This window comes from Phascolarctos cinereus, unplaced genomic scaffold (assembly GCF_003287225.1).
Source record: "Phascolarctos cinereus isolate Bilbo 61053 unplaced genomic scaffold, phaCin_HiC Scaffold_726;HRSCAF=1367, whole genome shotgun sequence".
NCBI classification, from domain to species: domain Eukaryota; kingdom Metazoa; phylum Chordata; class Mammalia; order Diprotodontia; family Phascolarctidae; genus Phascolarctos; species Phascolarctos cinereus.
Window position 1 is genome coordinate 27828373 of NW_027556098.1, and position 21181 is coordinate 27849553.

Below are 21181 nucleotides of genomic sequence, written 5' to 3' on the forward strand. Positions count from 1 at the left end.
AGCAATTCCATTACTAGGACATTACCTTAAAAATATCATAAAAAGGACCTATCAGCATAAAATATTTATTTCTAATAGCAAAGGAACTATAAAAAAGTATATGTTCACTAACTACAAAATGGATGCGCAATTTACATTATATTAATGTACTAGAATATTCTGGTGCTGTAAAAATTAAATAAATAAATGTGACAACATTAGACCTAGGTGTAAAGGAGAGCAGCAGAAAGGCAATGATAAATACATCACCTACAGCTTAATTGATAATATTTTAAAATGCTTTAAGGTTTACAATATGCTTAACATGCATTATCTCATTTGATAAAGTCTGTGATTTTTTTTCTTCCAAGAGTAAAAGATAAAAATAGCAGAACCTCAGATGAACTTGGAAAGGAACACTGAACAAAAGGCATTTCTTGTTTGATACCTGTTTATCTGTTCATTGGTTAGAAGTTTTATGTGAGATGCTATTCCTTGTTTTTTATATTTGATTATTTGTTTTTGTTTATGGTTTAAATTTATAACACAAACTTTCTATAGAAATAAAAATATAAAAATACTACATATGCTAAAAGTGTCATTATTACAGAAGAGGTAGCAAGACATGTAGGTAGAGGTTCAACTTTTGAGTCAAGATGACTTGGTTTCAAGTGCAGGGACCAACAGGCTGTGCAGTTCTAGGCCCTCAATGCTGTGGACACTTCTATACGCCTAATATTTACAGAATAGTTGTTAATATGCACTAGGAAAAGGAGCTTTCTAATTTCCTTGCTTTATCTCTCCCCTGCCTCATCTCTCCCAATTCCAATCCATTCTTCACTCAGACATCAAGCTAATCTTCCTAAAATGGAGATCTGATAACATTACCTCCTCCCTCCCCCATCAGTCAATAAATTTCACGGCTCTCTATTGCCTCTAGGATCAAATATAAACTCCTCTGTTTGGGTTTCAAAGCCCTTCATAATCTGTACTCTTCCTACCTTTCTAGTTTTCTTATACCTTATTTTACCATCCAGTGACATTGCAATGCCTCTGTTCCTCAAACATGACTTTCCATGGTCTGACTATCCTGGCATATCCTGGCAGCATATCCACTGTCTGTCCTCCATTGCTGAAATGCTCTCTCAACTCATCTCTACCTCCTAAGTAAGCTTACCTGGCTTCCTTCAAAGTCTCAGCTAAAGTTCTACCTCCTGAAAGAAGTCTTTCCCAGTCCTTCCTAATCTTAAGTCTCTTCCCTCTGAGACTACCCCCATTTTTCTATATATGTATGCATATGTGTATATGTCTACATATGTATATATAAATACACACATATATACATATATATCACATATCCTGGTTGTACATAGTTCTTTGTATGTCTTCTCCCCCATTAGACTACAAGCTCCTTGAGAACAAAGACTGACCATGTTAGGGAGGGGGGAATAGGAGAAGGAGCTTTCTTTGTATCCCTAGCATTTAGCACAGTGTCTGGTGCATAGAAAAAGCTTAATAAATGATAGCTGATTGACTGTCAAATTAAATAACAGATTTGAATAACAACACAAAACACACACAATATTCAACAAGCATTTTTTGTCATTTTAATATGTTTTATGCCATGGATTTTTATATGTAAGCACCTTTATAATAGTAAGTATAAGGAGACATTTAAAGTTAGAATAATGACCCAGCCTACAGTTAATCAAAACAAGATGGTATGAAACAGATCTAAGATCAGCCTTTATAAATCTAGACTTTCAGATGGGTTTTTATACCTGACTTCTTTAGGTGCTATTTGCAGTCACTGGGCCATAGTAACAAGGCAAATTATAGTCAATCAGGTCAGGAAAGACAAGGATTTCTCATGGATTCTGACACTTTTTTTTTCTATATTATGGCAAAAATATAAAAGAAAATCATTGGGTTTTGGTCAAGTTCCTGGACTGAGTGGTCCACCATGAGTTACAGATGAACAAGGAGGAAATATCTCCACAGAAGCATTCAGAAATAAAATTTTGGAGGAAAAACCAGAATTGTGTTCTTTTTCATTTAAATATAACCTAAGGACAATAACAAAAACAATGAAATACAAAGCAATAGAGAAAGTTTACAAATGATCTTCTATCACATACTGGAATTAATCATCCTTCACTTTAGGAAAATGATCCTAGCATTGTACCCATCACTTTCTCTGCAATTTATAGTCTTAGAGAGCTGCCTAAATCACTCAAGGGTTGTTATTTGCTGAGGGTCAGACAGCCAGTATGCATCATAAACAGGCAAGCAACAACTTGAACCCAGTTCCTCCTGGCTTCAAGGCCAACCACTACAACAGTGCTGCCTCTCTTGAGGAGTTGATGGCTAGCATAGACAGCCAAACCAACAAGCATCATATGAGCGGCTTTGTGTCCAGCATCAATGAACATTTAATGCAGTAGCCTCAGTCTGAAGGTCCAAAAAAAGAGCACCCTAAAGACTACGCTGTGGCTCCTCAAAGCCATTCTTAACCTGGACTCAGCCGATGGAAAACTATGTTAACTGAAAGCAGTTTGAAGGAGGTAGAAGTCGACCTTTTGAACAAAGAAAGGTAATTTCCATCCCTGTATGCACCACGGTACAGCTGTGGAGACCTACACCAAGTGAAGAAAGCCCTTGGTGTTGGATAAGTACCACACATAAGCACACTGTTACTAACTTACCTTCAAATGTCACCTGGAAACTAAACCTCTCCAGAATTCCCTTCTCCTTATCTCTGTCTCCTGGCTTCCTGGGCTTCATCAAGTCTCAGCTAAAAAAAATCCCATCTTCTATAAGAAGCTTTTCCAAATCTCCCTTAATGTTAGTGCCTTCTCTCTGTTGATTATCTCTTATTTATCTTGTATATATGTTATTTGTACCTAGCGGTTTGCATGTTGCCTCCCCCATTAGACTGTGAGCTCCTTGAGAAGAGAGACTGTTTTTCTGTCTGTGTGTTTATTTGCTTCTTTTGCTTTTCTTTGCATCTTGAAGGCTTAAACACACACATAATGCCTGGTACGTAACAGGTACTACATTCTTAAATGCTTAGACAAAATAATACTATGTACAAATTGCTAACAGATCTTTCTTACACTTACTTTTTTTAAACTGTAGATGATCATGTTAGTCCAATACTGTGGCAAAAATTAGAAAAAGGCAAATTGCTGGTGATCAGTGTTTAAAAATAGATCCATAAAGAAGTGTGCTTGTTTGTTTAATGAAGAGTCAAGAATTTTATTTTCTGCTGTGCCCATACAGCAGAAGCTTTACTCAAGCAACTATTACTTTTGCATAAAAACTGGAGGGTGAGGGAATCTACCAGTTCTAAATTCAAGTTGCTCAGGCATAGACTAAATGAGACTGATCTAATTTATTTCTATAGCACTATATAGTCACTCAGAACCATTCATTTCTTTGGCATATAATGTTCAAAATCTTAGAAGGTGAAAATTTTTAGTGAGAGGGGAGGAAACAAAAAAGGGAAGAAGATAAGGGAAAAAGACAAGAAAGTAGAAATCTGACTCCCAAAAAGAAAAATTAAGGATCTACCCTCTCAGATGTTTTTGTCAACTAAACTGACTAAACAGTTGCCAGCTTTTTTTGTTTCTAAGTGAAAACACAGACAGCTCTGATAAAAACATCTTCGAATAGCTGTAAAGAATAAATCATTTTTGCGTCCTCCTAAAGATGCTAGTTTGTATTAGACTTATGAGTTTATCTTTAAAAAGCAAATGCTTGCCTATTCAGGACTACATTAATGTTCCCTTTAATCTTTTCATTTGGGCTATCGAAAACAGAATGCCATATTATAGAAGAATCACCATATGTCAGAGTTCACCTAATTAATAAGGGAATGCCAAATAAAGACATAAAATATTCAAAATTCCTAAATTCAATTTCCTAAAATAAAAGTGTGATGATTAGATAAAGAGGAGGGGTTAAATGCTACTCCTTAAGTAACAAAAAGTGAACTGATATGAAAGGAGACATCCAGTGTAATAGAAAAAATCCTAGGTTCTAAAGCTCCATCACAACTCAGCTCAATTTATTTCAACAGCTCCAACAGTTAAAGTTCTTCACAACCTATCCCCAATACACATTTCTAGCCTTATTACATCCAATTACCTTTCATGTCCTCTAAGGTCCAGCCAAACTAGCCTTCTTCCTATTCTTCAATACACTGAACTCTATCTCTCATTTCCATGTCTTTGCACTACCTGGCCCTACACCTGGCACACTCACTCTCCCTCCCTCGCCACCTCTGCCTCTCAAAATCCTAATTTCCTTCAAGGCTCTGTTCAAGCACTGCCTTCTACAGGAGGCCTTTACTCATCTCTCCCTTCAGTCCCACTTCCCCATGTCCTCCACCTTCTGGACTCTAGCCTTCCCTCCAAAATTCATCTTCTATTTTGTATATATTTACATATATATATGTTTTCTCTGTCTACTGGATGATTTCACTTTTGCCTTTGTATGCCCAGTACCCGATACTGTACCTGGCACTTAGGAGACCTTTAATAAATCCTTGTTGACTGGTTAAGATTACAAAGAGAGAAAGAAAAAAAAAAGAGTCCCTTGACTCAAGAAGCCTACTGTTACTCTCTCAGTTTCCTCATTTGCAAACTGAATTGGGCTAGATATAGCTTCTTTCAGTTGTGAAATTCTTTTCTTATTTCCTATACTATAAGCTCTTACATTAGGGGTAAAGTCTATAACCTCTCTATGTGGAATACTGTAGCTTTAATTATGAGATGGAAATAAAGATGGAAATAAAGTAACTGGAAAGCCAAAAGTGAACATCTATTTAAAAAAAAAAACATCAATCACCACTATGTGAAAGAAACAAATTGCCAACAAAGATGAAACTACTCTAGAAGATAATTCAATTCAACAAATAATGAGTGTCTAGTATATGGAAGGCACTTGCTAAGGAATCCACAAGAACAGAATGCACATATCACCACAATTTTTTAAAAAGACACTCCAGCAGGGAATATGTTCTTCCTTTGCTAGGGCTCATCCACTGTAAGGAACACTGTACAGCATCCTCCCACTCCCCACTACAAACAGCAAATGAAGAAAGGTCAGTTAAGAAGAAAGCTCTTTCTGAGAACGCTGAGTGTTATGTAAGTCAGAGATGGCAGTCATGGGTCTTAGTTCAATAAACTTCACAGTACCCGGAACACACTGGAACAGGAGAGGTATCCAGGTTATTTATGCACCCTCCCAGATAAGCCCAGTGCAGGAAAACGGTTTGAAGTGGAAATCAAGGGAACAACCTGGCTGATGGCTAAGTGGTTAGCTACCCTGAAGTTAGGATCTTTTCCTCTCTCAGGTGCTATCTGCTATTTCACTGAGGTTCTTTATTTAGAAGACAATGAAAATCAAGGCAGCAGGAAGTTAGGGAGAGTACAATTAATTCTGCTGATGTAGGTTAATGGATCCTGAAAGGAAAGTAGGCGCCTTTTATTGGCATACTAATTCGATCTATCCTGGAGTCTACAGCCTGTTCATGGTACTTCCAGTAGCCTGGGCAGTGAGAAATACCTATAAGTGAAAGAAAAAAAATAAGACGACAAAAAAACCAAACCAAGTGCTATAACATTTCTTTTGATTTGCCTGGGAAACCAATTTAAACTTAGGATTATTAACAATCCTGCTGTTTTCCTCCTTAAGAACCAGCGTGGTAATACAAGCTTTAATTACACCCCTGAAATCAGCCACATTTGAAGATTCAAAATCAAAATGTATTTATCTACCAGTAAAATAAATTATGATTTGACATTTTAACCATCCCAAGGACTGCAGCTAAAATTCCACATTAATTAATGCTGTAGCTACCAGGGAAAATTGGCAGATAATTCCTAAGCCAAGGGGGAAGTCAGCAAGGAAAGAAGGAAGGACAAGAAGGCCAAATAAACAATCATGAAGCTGAAAGGGACCAGGGTAAGCTGAACCCTTCATTTTACTGATAAGAGAATAGAAGCCAGAGAAGGCAAAATGACTATCCATTCTTCTCCCCTTCCTTCCAGGCCAAGTAGCCCAAGAATTCAGCATTATATGTTTCTTAGGACAAGAAATATTTATTTCAAAATTGAGGGGAAAACCCAAACATTTAAATGACCTCGTTTTAAAAAAAAAAAAGTACAAGCCAAGTCCCATTGAAACAAATATTATCAAAATAAAAATGTCTAAATGGCCAAAATACTTCTAAGACCTAGTTGATGACCTGCTTATTTTAATAATAATTGATTAGGAGAGTCCCTTGTAATAAAATCGATCAACTAAACCAAATATATTTGCCGACCATGAACTTTGGGTTTAATAAGGTGCTTTCTGAGTAAAGTAAGACTTAGTCTCTCTTATCAAGCAAATTATGACTTAATGGGACATAACATATACGATACACTGTTTATTTTCATGCTTCCATCACAGAATTATTCATTGATTCCAATATGCTATTTACAGCAAGTTCAAGTGTTATTCCTAGTTGTAATGGAAAGAACATTGAATCTGGAATCTGAATCTTGGCCTGGCTACTTAACTTGTCTGACCTACCACAAGTTAATCCACTTCCCTGAGACTTAGTTTATTCATCTATTTTGACTACAATACTTCTAATATCCTTTTAAATTCTAGATTATGATGCTGGCAGTTTATCATTGCTGCTGGCTCCCAGGTGTTGCATGATAAATCCTGCTCGAGAAGGGAGAAGGATCAGGGTTATAAACATATAAAAACACAGAACCCCACCCCCTCCCTCCACCTCCACCTCCACCACTCCTTCTATTGCTTAGAGATATAGGGGAGGAATTCTCTTGAGTTCTATGGTATAAGAATTCAACTCATACACATCAAGGTACCCTTTGCCTCTGAGAGAATCATGAACAAGAAGTCTTCTCCCAATAAAGCCACACAAAGCTATATTCACAAACTATCATCTCCCCAACTGTACACTAGAATAATGCAATTTGCTTTTAAGCACTGCAAATTTTGAAGGGTGGCCCTAGAAGCCCTTGTCCAGCCTACAAATATTATAAACTGCACCTGAACAGGTTATTCATCCTATGATAGTGACTGAGTGAGCAACTCCCTTGCATGCCTACTCAACACTAATAAGCATGGTCATGATTGCCAGCATATACAAGTCCTTCGGAAAAAAAAGCAAGAGCAATGAGATCATTGAAATTTAAGGACAAAAGAAAAATTTTCCTCCCCCTACAAGAAACGGGAGACACAAAGTAGTAACAAATTAGCTATTTTTTTTAGACCTAAAGGAAAATACTCTTTTCCCATATACCCCTATGCAAGCCCATCCAAGGCTTTCCAAACCCAGGAAAAAACAATGACATAATAAATTTTTATCTTGTAATCTAGCTGTCTTATGTGGTGATGGACATATCTTTAAGACCAAATATTTTGCCTCTGTTAAGAAAGCAAGTGTGATATGAAAAACAACATCATCAATTTAACCTTTCTAGGCTTCTGATTCCTCATCTGAACTAAATGATCCCTAACGTGGCTTAGAGCTCTGGAATTCTATTATACTAAAAGAAGCTCCTCTAATTTGATGGTCCCCCTGAGATTCTGGGATTCTTTTTGCAACAATAATAAAACCAAGGATCACTTCTTTATCATAAGCCATTTCTTGTATAGTAAGCAAGAAACACAGCATTGTCATGTAACATCTAACTGAAGATGGCAAATAAGTTCATCAGTTCCCCTTTAATTAATTAATTAATATCAAAGATATAGACAAGAGGCATAAAACACAAGTTTAGAGTTTCCCCTTTTTTTTTTATAATTATCATCTTTACTCACAGGTGGTCCTGTGAAAAATGTTAAATGTTTCTCAAAAAATTTATTCCAAATTTCTTAAGACAAAATCTGACAGCTTATGACAAGCAAAAACACATTTTCTACAAGAACTGGTTTCAATAAACTGCTAAAAAAAATCATGAATTTATCAGCTTCCCTCTGCTGACTTACGAAGGCACCTGGAAGAAGAGTTTACTTCCACTTCCCAAATAAAATATCCTAAAATACTACATATAGGGGAGGTAGGGAACCAAGCTACCTGTTCTTGTACTACAGCTCCCACCCAAACTCTGTATTAATTCACCTCTACAAAACAGGATCTCTGAAATGCCATAAGCTCAACTACTCTCAAGGGTGTGGAAATGAATTAAATTTAAAAAGAGAGTGAGAGAGAAAATCAGGGCAAACAATAGATTGCTCTGTAATTATAGAGCTATAACCAGCAAATACATGGGTGTTAGACTTCTTGCTATAAAATTCCGCACCTGGTTGCCACATTACACATTAAAGCCTCAATGCCAGATGCTAGGAAGTTCAGGTAATTCAAAGTACAATATAATAAGGTAAGGTATTTATAAAACAACCTAAATTATTATGTAGAATTCTGGATTTTTAGGGCTCCAACTGGAAAGAGAATACCTGCCTTAAAAACAACTTTCATGGGTTAACTTCAGCACTATAAATGTAACTGACAAAGCAAATACTAATATGCAAGTAAGACTGCCAATTCATCCTTAACCCCAGTTATGTCTAATTTTGTTCTTCTATAACATACTATGCCTCTGAGCTGTTTGTTAGGATAAAGGTAAAGGCTGTGTTAAAGTGTTAATATCTGATGACTCACACTCTGTGAATATACATAGAAGCATATTTCAATTTTGTGCACGTTAATTCTCTCAGAAGAGGCTTAGTAGGGGGAAGGGACCTCCCAAATGTCTGGAATGTAGAATATCCATCATGGAGACAATAGACCATCTTTTGTGTCAGCACTGATTTCTACAATTGCTAGAAACACACCACTGATTATAACCAGCTCCACCTATCACTATAGTTTGCATATTTAAAAATTAACATCTAAAGTCATACTATGCAGTGATGCAAAACATTTTTTATCACGGCATGCAGGATTTAAGACTCTGCAAACACTTCTTTCTTTAAAATTGAAAACACCTATACGACATTATGGCCTCCTAAAGAAGTTTAGGCTTAATTTAGAGAATGCTGAGAGACATCAAAGACAGGGTAACTGTGAATACAAAACTGAAAATAATACAGTCCCGTAAATCATGGTCATCTGTTTACAAGCTTAAAACAACAAAGAAAATCCAGTTTAGCATTTTCCAAACTGTACAAAATAGAACCCTATCTTTTTGCATAAGAATTCTGAATTTCCACTTTAATGTTTTTCCTGCAATTTACTAACTATGAAATTATGCATCTATTTTAAAATCCTTATTATGTGTGAGTTTTTTAGGATTAACATGAACTTCTCTATTTTGCCTCAACATTTCCCTACCATCTCTCTTTATATAGAAGCATAGAATACCCCCAGAACAGCATGTGCAGATTTTATCAATATATCTGAAGCCCCAAAATGTTCTATGGACAAATTAGCTTGAGAAATACTGCCCTAGTTTATTTTTTCTGGGTAGAAATGGAAATGTTCCTAAGAGCTCAGTAAATGGTAATTTCTTAAAATGTTTATGGTGGATTCTTACTTTTTTTTTAACACATAACTACAAGCATTTTAAAATCTGAGCATCATAGCCTCTCAAAGTTGGAGGAGGTGGAGGAAGTATATTTGGTCATATCATGTCATGTGAGATATATAAAATTAATACATAGAATCATAGAAATTAGAGCTGGAAGGGGCCTTGGAGATTTTTCTAGTCCAGAGGTGTCAAAAACATAGCCACTGGGCAACAAGGAATCAGCTTAAAATGTAATTGGGAGATATTTGACAAAATAAATAAAAATATAATAAAACACAGATAACATTAAACTTTAAAATTAAGTCAATATGCAACCTGCAGGGTTATATACAGTTTAGTGGCCTTCATTTCTATTTGAGTTTGATATCACTATTCTAATCCAATCCCATCATTCTACAGAGGAGGAAACTAAGGGCCAAAGAGGTTTAAAAAAATTTGCTCAAAGCCACTTAATTATTTAATAGCAGGACTAGGATGAAACACTCGATTTCCTGCTTGCTAGAATATCTGTGCAACCAGCACGATGCAATACAGAAATAGTACAAGACAAAACAGGCCCTGCGAACAAGGAACTCACCATTTATCTGGACGTGCATATTCTATGCAGTTGATGAAGAAGAGAACAAGCAGTACATAAATGTTAACTGTGTAGCATAGCCAAAGAATAAGATACTTTGGTATATATTACCTTACTAATTATTGAAGGTTTGGTGAAACATGAGAAGAACTAGGCCCAAAAAGTCAGGTCTCTCAGATCCCCCAATCATACTGGAATTAGAAAGATCACCCAGTCCAACTTCCCCATTTGAAGAAATGGAGACTCAGAAAGGGGGACCCAGGAAAAAGTGACCTGCTGAGGTTTCCCAGACAGACAGGGGCCAACACATGATTTTCAATTACTGAGAAAAAGTTGGTTCTCATGATTCCTAGGCCAGTGACCTTCCCACTATAGCACCTTCCAGGGGTGTTTCCGGAAGGCTGTATATACTCAGTTACAGATCATTGGGTTTCATGTGTCAGAATGAAGTGGGTGCAACTATATGTGGTAACAGCTGATGCAGAACCCCGATGTCAGGGAGCCTTTCATACTGAAATCCAATTATTTATCAAGTTAGGATTCATAATTTTAGAATTAGAGAACTCTGAAGTGCTTCTGGGAAACTTAGATGATTAACAGCATTCAGATTATAAGGAGTATAGTCATGGTGTTTTTGAAGAAAGGAAACTGCGATTCCAGCTCTCTATTAGAAAGGACTATCTCAGTTCTACATTTGTATCCCTATTGTATACCTAACACAATATCTAAAACATAGTAGGTCATTTAATAATTGCTTCTTGGTTGATTGATTCTACCACAATAAGACTGGCTAAAAGAGAACATTATACACAAAGGCCACAAGGTTAGCTTCCCAGGGTCCAATTTTAAATATGCCCATAAAGAATTTCTAGGTAATCGTTTTATTAAAAATGAGTTTTCATCAGGTACATTTTATCCCTTTAACTCCATATGGCATTAACATTCTCCAGAATCTGACAGTGAACTCTACAGTTAAAGAAATCCATCTGCAGATCTTCATGAGCAAAGACACATGGCAAAGGTTAGTGGCCAGAGTAGCTAGTATCTAAGCATTTTCTTACCCATTTTAAGATTACTGAGCTTTGTACTGAAAAGATGGTAGGATTCCAAAGTCTTATTCTTGACTAAATAATGATAATAATAGTTTATATTGTATAACTCTTTGCCATTATAAAGTACTCTCACATAAATTATCTTATTTGATCAATACACACACACACACACACATATCTTAGTACCAGTATCATTCCTATTTTAAAGCTTAGAAAATAGGCTGAGAAATTAAGTTATGTGTATAGGGTTATGTGCCTAATTAGTTGCAGCCTTAAACTCATGTTTTAGGAATACAGATTTAGATTTAGAATTGGAAGAGGCCTTAGTGACTATCTAGCTCAACTCTCTCAAAGAAGAAACTGAAGTCAACAAAGGTTAAATGACATGCCCAAACTCAAACAAGAACAGAACATGGATTTGAAGCCAGGTCCTCTCACCAGCACCCTTTGGATTCTAAGACCCATGCTAGGCGCTTTCACTCCGATGCACAGAATATGATGTTTCAGGAATTTTTTTCTAACCACACAACTTTATAAATCTCTATTAAGGAGTGATGAGCAGCAGCAAATTTCATATATTCTCAGATTGTAGCATTTGTTTTAGTTACAGACACAGTTTTAGTTTAATTATAGAAACCTGTACAATCCTCTACTAGCAAAAATAATCAACCAAGTCAATTCATGTCATCCTGAATTTTAATATACAACTGGAACACAAAGTCAAATTTGCTATTTCTTTCTAGTGCATATGAATAAAACTCTCAAGGTCAAATGTCCTGTTTAAACCAAGACATCATCATTTGATTCCATTAATAGAATAAGAGGAAGCTATTGATAACTGAAATATGTATGGTTTATTTAAGTTCATGAATATACAATATTTACAAACAGAATCTTTTAAATAGACTCTTACCAAAAGTAGCCTAAGGGCTTTGTTGCTGATTTTCTATATATCTGTCAGATTAATATAATTGTTATACATTTTAATTACAGATCAGGAAACAAGTTTTTCTCAATCCAACAAAAAAAAATACCAAAGAGAAAAACCACCATTACATTGACAACAAAGACCCTAAGTAAATAAGAAGCATGAGTCCTCCCTTTCTCTAATGAACATTACAGAACCAAATCCCTAATTAGTAACTGAAGAAACTTCATCTTTACTTACTCTAACCAAAGTCTGACACTTGACATTTCCATTTCTGACCATGATAAATAACTTAGGTTCCCAGTTACTACTTTCTGCCAATCCCAGGCTCTAAGTGCTTACCAAAGTTAGGATAACGAGTTGCTTTATTGTATAGCCTAAAAAGCAAAAGTCTTAATATAATTAAACTACATTTTCAAAATGTTCTACAGAACTAGCTTTAACCATTGCTATACAAACTCATCATCTAAGTTAATGGAAAAGGCAGGAAATTTTGTCTCTGCCACGGTAGATCACTGGAGGGGAAATGACCTATTAAGCTGTTCGGATTTTATGAGGTGCCCATCTGGATTTTTTTTTTTTAAAGAAAGGAGTAGATAAAGAGGCTACCTGGAGCTGCCCTTAACACTTCCTGGCCACTAGGATTCCTTCACTGGAGGGAGGAAAGGCATAGAAAAGCAGTTTGGTTCTAAGGTAACAAAGTGAAAGCTACTTGATACATTATATGCCAATTTATATAAAATGTTATTTTACATGTAAACTTACCAAAGAATATAATGAAATTATATATACATGTAACCAATCCCACTCAGATGATTATAGTGATAATCTGGTTATCTATCTGGCTAAAAAGCTCAACCACAGCTCTTTCCACTCTCCATGAACATAAAGACAATTTCCTTTTGGTTAGGTTTGCAGAACTAGGGATTTTCTAGTGCACCATTATTTCTGCCTCTTGGCCTCAACAGTCTACTCACAACTTTGTATCTCTAAACTAGGGGTTCTTCATCATACACAGTAACAGCAACATTGTAAGATGAGGAACTGTGAATGACTTGGCTATTCTCAGCAATACAAATTGATCCAAGACAATCCCAAAGGACTAATGATGAAGCTTACTCTCTGCCTCCAGAGAAAGAACGGATATTGTCTGAAGACAGACTGAAGTATGCTATTTTTTTACCTTTTTTATTCGAGTCTTCTTTCACAAAATGACTAATACGGAAATGTTTAATATGACTGCACATGTATGAACTATATCAAACTGCTTACCATGTCTCAGGAAGAAGAAGGGGAAGGAGGGAAGGAGAGAGAGAATTTTGAATTCAAAACTTCTTAAAAACATTAAAATGGTTTTAACATATAATTAGGGTAAAAGTAAAATATCATATATAAAAAATAAATTAGGGGGCTCTTAATTTGGAGTCTGTGAACTTTTTAAAAAAATTTTTGATAACTGTTTTTCATATAATTGGTTTCCTTTGTAGTTCCACGCATTTTATTTTAGGCATTTAAAAACATCATTCTGAGAATGGGCATCCCCAGAGAGCCAAATAGGTTCATGAAACAATAAAAGTTAAGAACCCCTGCTCAAAATGAACCATGTTATGACTCCCTCTGTTTGGTTCACTTCTCCCAGAATATCCACTTAAGTGAGGTGCTCAGGCCAGCCATATCTCATTCCTCTCCAGTCTGCACTCAGAATTTCCTGTCATCCCTAAAGGGTTACATTTGTCTATCCTATGCTCTTTTCAGCTTCCTTTTATCTGCTCCTCCCACTAGAATGTAAACTTTTTGAGGGTAGACAATGTCTTTCTTTTGACTTTCATTTATATTCTCAGTGTTTAATACAGTCCTTGGCACATAGGAAGAACTTAATAAATGCTAGCTGACTGACAGAATGGAATGGCAGCCCCTGCCCCTGCAGCTTTCTCAGAAGCAAAGTCACTCTCTTTCTGAAGAAGCGTGTCACTTTGCCCTTATCCCTTCACCTCTTTGGGCTTGGCTGTAAAACGAAGAGTTTGAACCTGATGGTCTCCATAAGCATTATCCTGCCACCACTCATTGTACACAAATATCCAGCTCAAACTTTTATTGACAAAGTTTGAATACTTGATGTTGGTGATCCAACTCACTGCCTGCACAGTGCACTGAAACATGTTGCAATGCATGGCAAACTAGCTAACTTCACAAGGACCTGCCTGCTCAGTATATGCATAAAATCCATTTACTTTGCTCCCACCACAACTTTACCCAGGATCCTTGGTGCTACCCCACTACCTTCTGTAGAGATTTTATATCATATACTTTCTGATCACATGTCACCTCAGAGTAGGAATGAGAAAATAAAATGGGGGCCTGGAAAAGTGACATGCCCAAGTCAACAAGTTTCTTGGATAAGGTATAAAAGAATCAATAATTCACACAATTATGACAGGGTTTTTTAATTCTTTTTTTTCCTTTTCATAACAACATACAAGTTTATTTTTCCCAAGAACAGAACCATATTTTCCCCATTCATTATTCTATTTAATTTTATAAAACCTACTGCTTTCTAGGAATAGTTTTCACATCAAAAGATTTTTATACACATCGGTGCTAAAGTAAGAGCTACTATATTCTTTTGCTTGTGATCTTGTCTTCCCATGTATCAGTAAGCATGACTTGCTCTGATGCTAATTAAACTATTCAAGAAGCTTGACATGATATGTTTAGTAGCACTAAACTTCAGTCATGTTTAGGTACTATCATCCCTTTTCACACTCCGAATTTGTTCTGGTGTCCACCCTGGTATTCTTGTCAGCCTCCCTCCTAGACATGCTTTCATGATTTAAAAAAAAAGTTTTTCAACTCTTATGTTGTAAAATTTTGTTTCTTATCAACACATTCATTGATGAAGTGTGTGCTTTGAGTAGCAGAATTTAACAGCTTTCAAATCTGCGTTATTTGCTAAGTCTTGGGCTACGTGTAGAAGTTCCTTGGTACAGGCTGATAGAGAAAAAAAAATACTTTTTTTCAGTACTGAGCTTGGTCCTGAGTACTGTCTTATAATCTATCATCTTAGTTTGGTCATTTGTTTCATAAATTATGGAATCAATGTTTGCCACCAAAAATAAGACCAATTTCTACCTCTAATTTCTCACCAACTAACTTTCTACTCACTTTCAAAACATACCACTATCTTAATAGTTCAATTCTGACCCATACCTAAAGGCAAAGGGCTAAGGCTAAAAGGGGAGCAAAACCATAGCAAATCTGAATTGCTCTTCAGATGAGAAACCAGAGGCTCAGTAAGAAAAAGATTTGCTCAAAAACACACAACTATTTAGTAAGAGATAAAAATCTGGATTTCCTGCTTCCTTGAACATTATATATGATCAAGGATGGCACTCTGAAGGCAGGAGAGATAAGAGAAAAGTCAACACTCTTTAAACAAAGGGCCCCTAAGTTTAAGTTGGACTATGCTTGAGCCAAAACATAAGTGATTGGAGGAAAGGAAATGGCACCTGATCACAAGGTCAAAATATTCCATTTGTAGGGCCCCTACAACAACATGTATCTTTCTTTATCTAAACTCATTCCTTCCACCTGCCTATTTCAACCAGGTGGCTACTCAACACATCCTTTCACCTTTACAAATATAAAGGTGGGCCCAACTGCAAGGCCCCTTCAAAATTACTGCTCCTCTCAGTTATACATAAACTCTTAAAGGGAATGGGGATTGATTCACCTGCATGTGATCAATTTTATAGGGATCCAAAAGTGAGAAGGAATTTATAAGATTTTTTTTGGTGAGGCAATCGGGGTTAAGTGACTGGCCCAGGGTCACACAGCTAGTAAGTGTCAAGTGTCTGAGGCCAAATTTGAGAATTTATAAGATTTTTGCTAATAAATTATAAACCAGGAGGAACAAGGAAAAGCAAACAGCATGAATGATCCATAAATGGTTTCTACAGAGTTAAACAATCAAGAATAAACTCTGTGTGTGTGTGTGTGTGTGTGTGTGTGTGTGTGTGTGTGTGTGTGTGTGAGGGGGGGAGAGATGCTTTAAGGAGACAATATGAAGTTAGGAGCTCTTCACTGGGGAAACAAAATTGAGGAGAAAAGTACAAAGGCAAGAAGATTAAAGCATGGCATGAAATCAGTTCAAACTTAAAATAAGAAACTGCATATTTTAAAAGTTTAAAATGTGGGTGGGGTAGGAAAACAATAGGTCTTTCACCTGTCAAAACAGGGTAAGAACCCTCCTACCCACCCCAACCTAAAAAAAACATAAACTAATAGAACATATTTCAGAAGGTTCCTAGGATAAAAAGGAATTATAGTCTCAGATCATAATAAGGCTCTGTGCTCAGAACAAAACAATCTTCTGGAGGCAATACAGTATAACACAGCAGAAACCACACTGGTTTTGGGGCCAAAGAGCCCAGGGTTCAATTATTGCCTTCTGCCACTTATTAACTTTATGACCTTGGAAAAGTCACTGGACCTCTCAACTCAGTCCCTCATCTGTAAAATAAGGATAATAATATGTGCTTGACCTACTTCACTCTGGTTGAGATGACAGTACTCCTTGTAAATCTTGAAGTTCTCCATAAAAGTCATATCTATTTTTATTTATGATATTCTGATGATATTTATATGGTTTTATAAGTCATGCAAATTTCAGAAGAACTACTTTAAAAAAAGATACAATGATCAAGATTCCTATTGCTATAATAATGGAGTTTATTAAGTGTTAAAGGAAATAATAAAGCAGCGTGACTTTACTTCTTCCTTTCTATTAACATCTCTCCTCCTCACTTCTATCTTACCATAAAATAACTACAGAGATGTTCATCTGGAGATAAAGATAATTTTTATCAATATCAATTACAATGGAAAAATGCATTAGTTACTTTAGACTTTAGACTCCTGTCCAAGTTAGTTCTTAACGTAAATGATTTTTCATTCATTTTGACAGGCTGCAGGAAGTAAAGGGTTGATTTACAGGGGCAGCTTTAGGCAGGGTTCCTTGAAGAGATGACAATTTCTGTATTCCTGGAAAGACAGATGGGTCTTCTACCTCCAAGGCTTCTTTCTGTAATGTTTACCACTCGACAGTATAACCCTGCTGAGGAGTTAAATGGTTGAATAATCACATCTCTTTTGATTTCCTATAAAACCATATAACATGGGATTTGGAAGCTGAGAGGTTCTGGCAAGTCAAGAAGCGTTTCATCCTCTACTGGAGAACTAAATGTGTAGAAAACTTTAACACACCTGGAGCAGAGGATTTCCTTACAATTCAATAAGGGGGGAAAGTGTCTGAAGCAACCCAACAAGTTTCCTACAGCATTTCCTAGTATGCCACAGATCAGCCAGGTGTTTGATATGGAGTATACAATAACTCTATCTGAAAAAAGTCCTCAAGTAATTATTTAACATGCATGGGTTAGGTTTTTTTTTCCCTTTCTCTACCAGGATGTAAGGAAATGCTCTCTCCCTTTCCCTCCACCAAAAGATAACAGGATTTTTAAAAAGATTTTCTGTAGTAGACTAATTAGCTCCATTATTTTCCTTATAACTTTCTTTGATCCCTTACCTTTACTACCAGATGAGAAGTGAGTCCTCCCTCCCTCAACTTCTTAAAGCACTTGCACCTCCTGCCCTTTAGCACCACATATAATGTATTTATCTATATCTAGGCTTTATTTCATCTTCATTTCTGCCTCATTTCATCTAACAGATTTTAAATTCATTGAGGGCAGAGGCAATGTTTTATTTATCTTCATATTTCTTATCATGCCCAGCCTAGTGAAATACTTAATAAGCCCTCAATAAGTGTCTATTTAACTGAAATGAAGTAGCACTGACCTATTGAGTGCCAGACACCACCCTTCCTTCCTACAATGCACGGGAGATATGTTGATGTTTAATAAGCTGTTCTGTACCATTTTAAACCACACCTCACCTACTGTCATCTGGCTTCAAAAGGGGTGGTGGTGACAGGATTATTTTTAAACAGGCTGCTCCACATTCCTGCAGGAAAGAAATAAAAACCAACGCCAGAAGAGTTGAGCATGCACGTTAAAAAAAAAAAGTTTCCAGTGTTCTGCAGGGTTGGAGAATGTCTTCATAAACAAGGAAATCACGCCCGACTTACACATCCCCCAAGCAACAGCACTCCTGGAAACAACAGGCCGACCACACTAATTCAAGAACAACAGTGACTGACCGTGAGGAGGGAAAGTTAAAAGTCCTGCAGGTTACTGGGCTGCCTCTTGCTACTTCTTTGTTGGCACTAGGAGACCTCACAGCTGGTGCACTCAAGGGCACAAATTAACACTCTCCCACCGGGAGAGCTAGCAGCGCAAGTGGCTTCCAAAGTATGTGCACAGCCGTCCCCTCTAACCTTAGAATCCCCCTACTGTGCCCCCTCTAAATCTCTTTCTTTTCCCTCCCGCCCCTCCCTTTTTCTTCTTGCTTTGGCATTTCTCAACAGTCTCCTAAAGTCCAGGGGATCCTTCTGTCCCGTGGCCCGACTCTCCTGCTACTGCTGCTGTTTGGGCCGCCGCCCTCCCGGTTCGAACCCACTAGCCCGCACGTCTGCCCCAAGCAAGCAGGGTGAGTGGCGTGAGGGGAAGGGGGTGGAGATAGGGAAAGGGAAGAGTGCAGAGTTGCAGGACAGCAGCGAACAGGGAAGAGAAGGAGGAGGAGGTGAGTGAGGGCCCTGATACTTAAGATGACACAGGAGAGAAGGAGAGGGGTGGGGGCGAGGGGCGGCGGCGGCGGCCAGCCCTGTTCTTCCTCTTCCCCCGCCTCCCCCTGCACAAGCCAAGCAGCCGCAGTGGCTCCGGCGCTAAATTCCAGCCTGGTGCAAGGACTGAGACCCACATGAGAGCACGAGCACACACACACACACGCGCGCGCGCACACACACACACACACACACATACACACACGCACACAGTGGGTCTCTATCTCGTGCACCCTCCAGAACTGCGGCGATGAAGGCGGGGAAGGAGACTTGCCTAGAGCCCGGGGTGCTGAGCTGACACCCGGGCGGGCATCAGGGTCAGTGCAGGGCAGAGCGAAAGAGGGCGGGCCGGCCGAGTGACCGGGCACCGCCGCCAGTCGTGAGCTGCCAGAGGAGCCCGAACGTGCAAGGCGAGCGAGAGGCCGGAGCCGCTCCCGGCGCTGCACGGGCACCGTCTCCACCAGGCAGCGGCCGCAGGAGCACCAGTCATCCCCCACCCCCTCCTTCCTTTCCCTTACCGATTCCTCCCCACCCGCCAGGCCCCAGCCAAGGAGGAGGCCGACAAGGGCAAGAGGCGGCCGGTTTACAAAACCTTCCCGCCCCGGTCTTCCTACCTCCCCTTTCAACCCCCTGCGCCCACCCCCGCGGCGCCTTACCTTCTGGCTTTATTGGGGCTTTCTTCTGGCCGCAGGCTGTGCAGTAAGTCAAGCGAGGAATTAGGGCTTTCTCCCCGGGCTCATTCCTGCCCCGGCGCTCGCTTCCTTCCCTCCTTCGCTCCCCGCCTGCCCGGGCTTGCTCGCTTTCTTCTCTACCCCCCACTCCCCTCCCTTCCCGCCACCCCTCCCCTTTTCCTCCACCTCCTCCTTTCTCCCGACCGCCCGCGTCTGCCTGCCTATTCGGCGGGTGCTGCTCCACTCCTCATGCCAGCGGCAGGCAGCCGAGTCTCCTCCCCAGGCGCCCCCCGCCCCCTTTTCTTTTCCCTCTCCCCCCCCCCACGCCCTCTGCCCGCAGCCCGTGGGCTCTCGCTCCCTCTCCTCCTCTCCCGGGCTAGCAGGAGGAGGAGGAGGAGGCGGCGGCGGCGGCGGCAGACACACAAGAGCCCTATTGTATTATTGACACCGCTGGCTCCCACGCTCCGCCTCTTCCCTTTCCCTCCCTGCCAGCCACACTCTCCCTCATTGACTGGCTTCGGCCGCGGGGCTCCCCTCTGTTCCTGCCAGCTGCTCCGAAGGAAGAGCTCCGGCTAAGGGGGGGCTCTTCTTCTGCCTCCCCCCACTTCGTTCTATACCTGCCGCTGCGGCTGCCCCGAAGTCACCGCCCCCAGCCTCCCCCTGCCTCCCGTCCACTTCTCCCCTTCCCACATACATACAAGCCAAGCCGCTAAGTAAGTACCTCCTCCCCGGACGCCGCCACTCACACGCAAGGCATCCTGAACTTTTCCGCGCACCCACTCGGCGCTACCAGACCGTGCCACAGCCGCCGCCTCCTCCACCTCCTGGTTTTCACACTGGCACCTCTGTGCCTCCGCAGGAGGGCCCTACACTTGCAGATGCCCTGCTCTGCTCCCTTCCAGGTGGGTCATTTCTCGGGTCCTGCCCCCTCCTAGGCTCAGGCAATATCTTCTTTGTTTGAAAGGGGGGAGGGTTAAGAGGGGAGGGCCAGCACTAGAGAACAGATGGAGTAGGAAAAAGGGGGGAGGGGGAACCACCTGTTTTGTTACCTAATCCGGAAAGCAGGGTTTTCGTTAATGAGGCTTCTGTCTCAGACACACCATCCCTTTTAATCACTGATGAGCTAGGTGGTCACTGCTTTAATTGGATGTAGTAATAAATAGAGCCAAAGTGGCTCTTAACGGAATACATTTATTAAAACCTGAGTACCAATGACATATAACAGTGTTTAAGTGATGGAACGCCAGATCCGTCTTCTTAGAAATAAGTCCTTTAAGATCATAATTAACTCATGTAGTACTTTTCACTAGTATAATTAAATATAATAGACCTTCTTGGTAGATTAAAAAGCAAAATGCAAATTCTCTATATTAAATGGTTAGAAGTGTATCCCCTACAGATGGGAAAATGTTAACTTGAAGTACTCAGGTCACAATTTTTTTTAACTTTCTTAAGAAAAAGATGCATTCATGAAATAGAAGACATAAATATGGTCCGAAAATAGAAGAAAGTCAGTACACAACATTTTGTTTCACTTGAAAATCAAGGAGAAGTGGTAATTGAGAATTGAAAAATCTAGCTTCTCTTTACCTTTTTATCAACTCAGCCTGGCGTAATGGAAAGAGCATAGATTATGGAACTGGATTCAAATCGCAGCTCTTGACTTACCTGTCACCGGTGT

The 21181-nt window shown here is 39.2% G+C and overlaps 1 protein-coding gene across 2 annotated transcripts in view; it reads right to left on the bottom strand.

Annotated features, from left to right (window-relative positions):
• Positions 1-19574, bottom strand: part of JADE3 (jade family PHD finger 3) — a 201285-nt gene extending 181711 nt beyond the window's left edge. For both annotated transcript variants that reach the window (XR_013482761.1, XR_013482760.1), the window contains exon 1: positions 19486-19574. The gene's annotated coding sequence lies outside the window, so the exon portion shown is untranslated. The remainder of the gene's footprint in view (positions 1-19485) is intronic.
• Positions 19575-21181: the final 1607 nt, after the last annotated feature.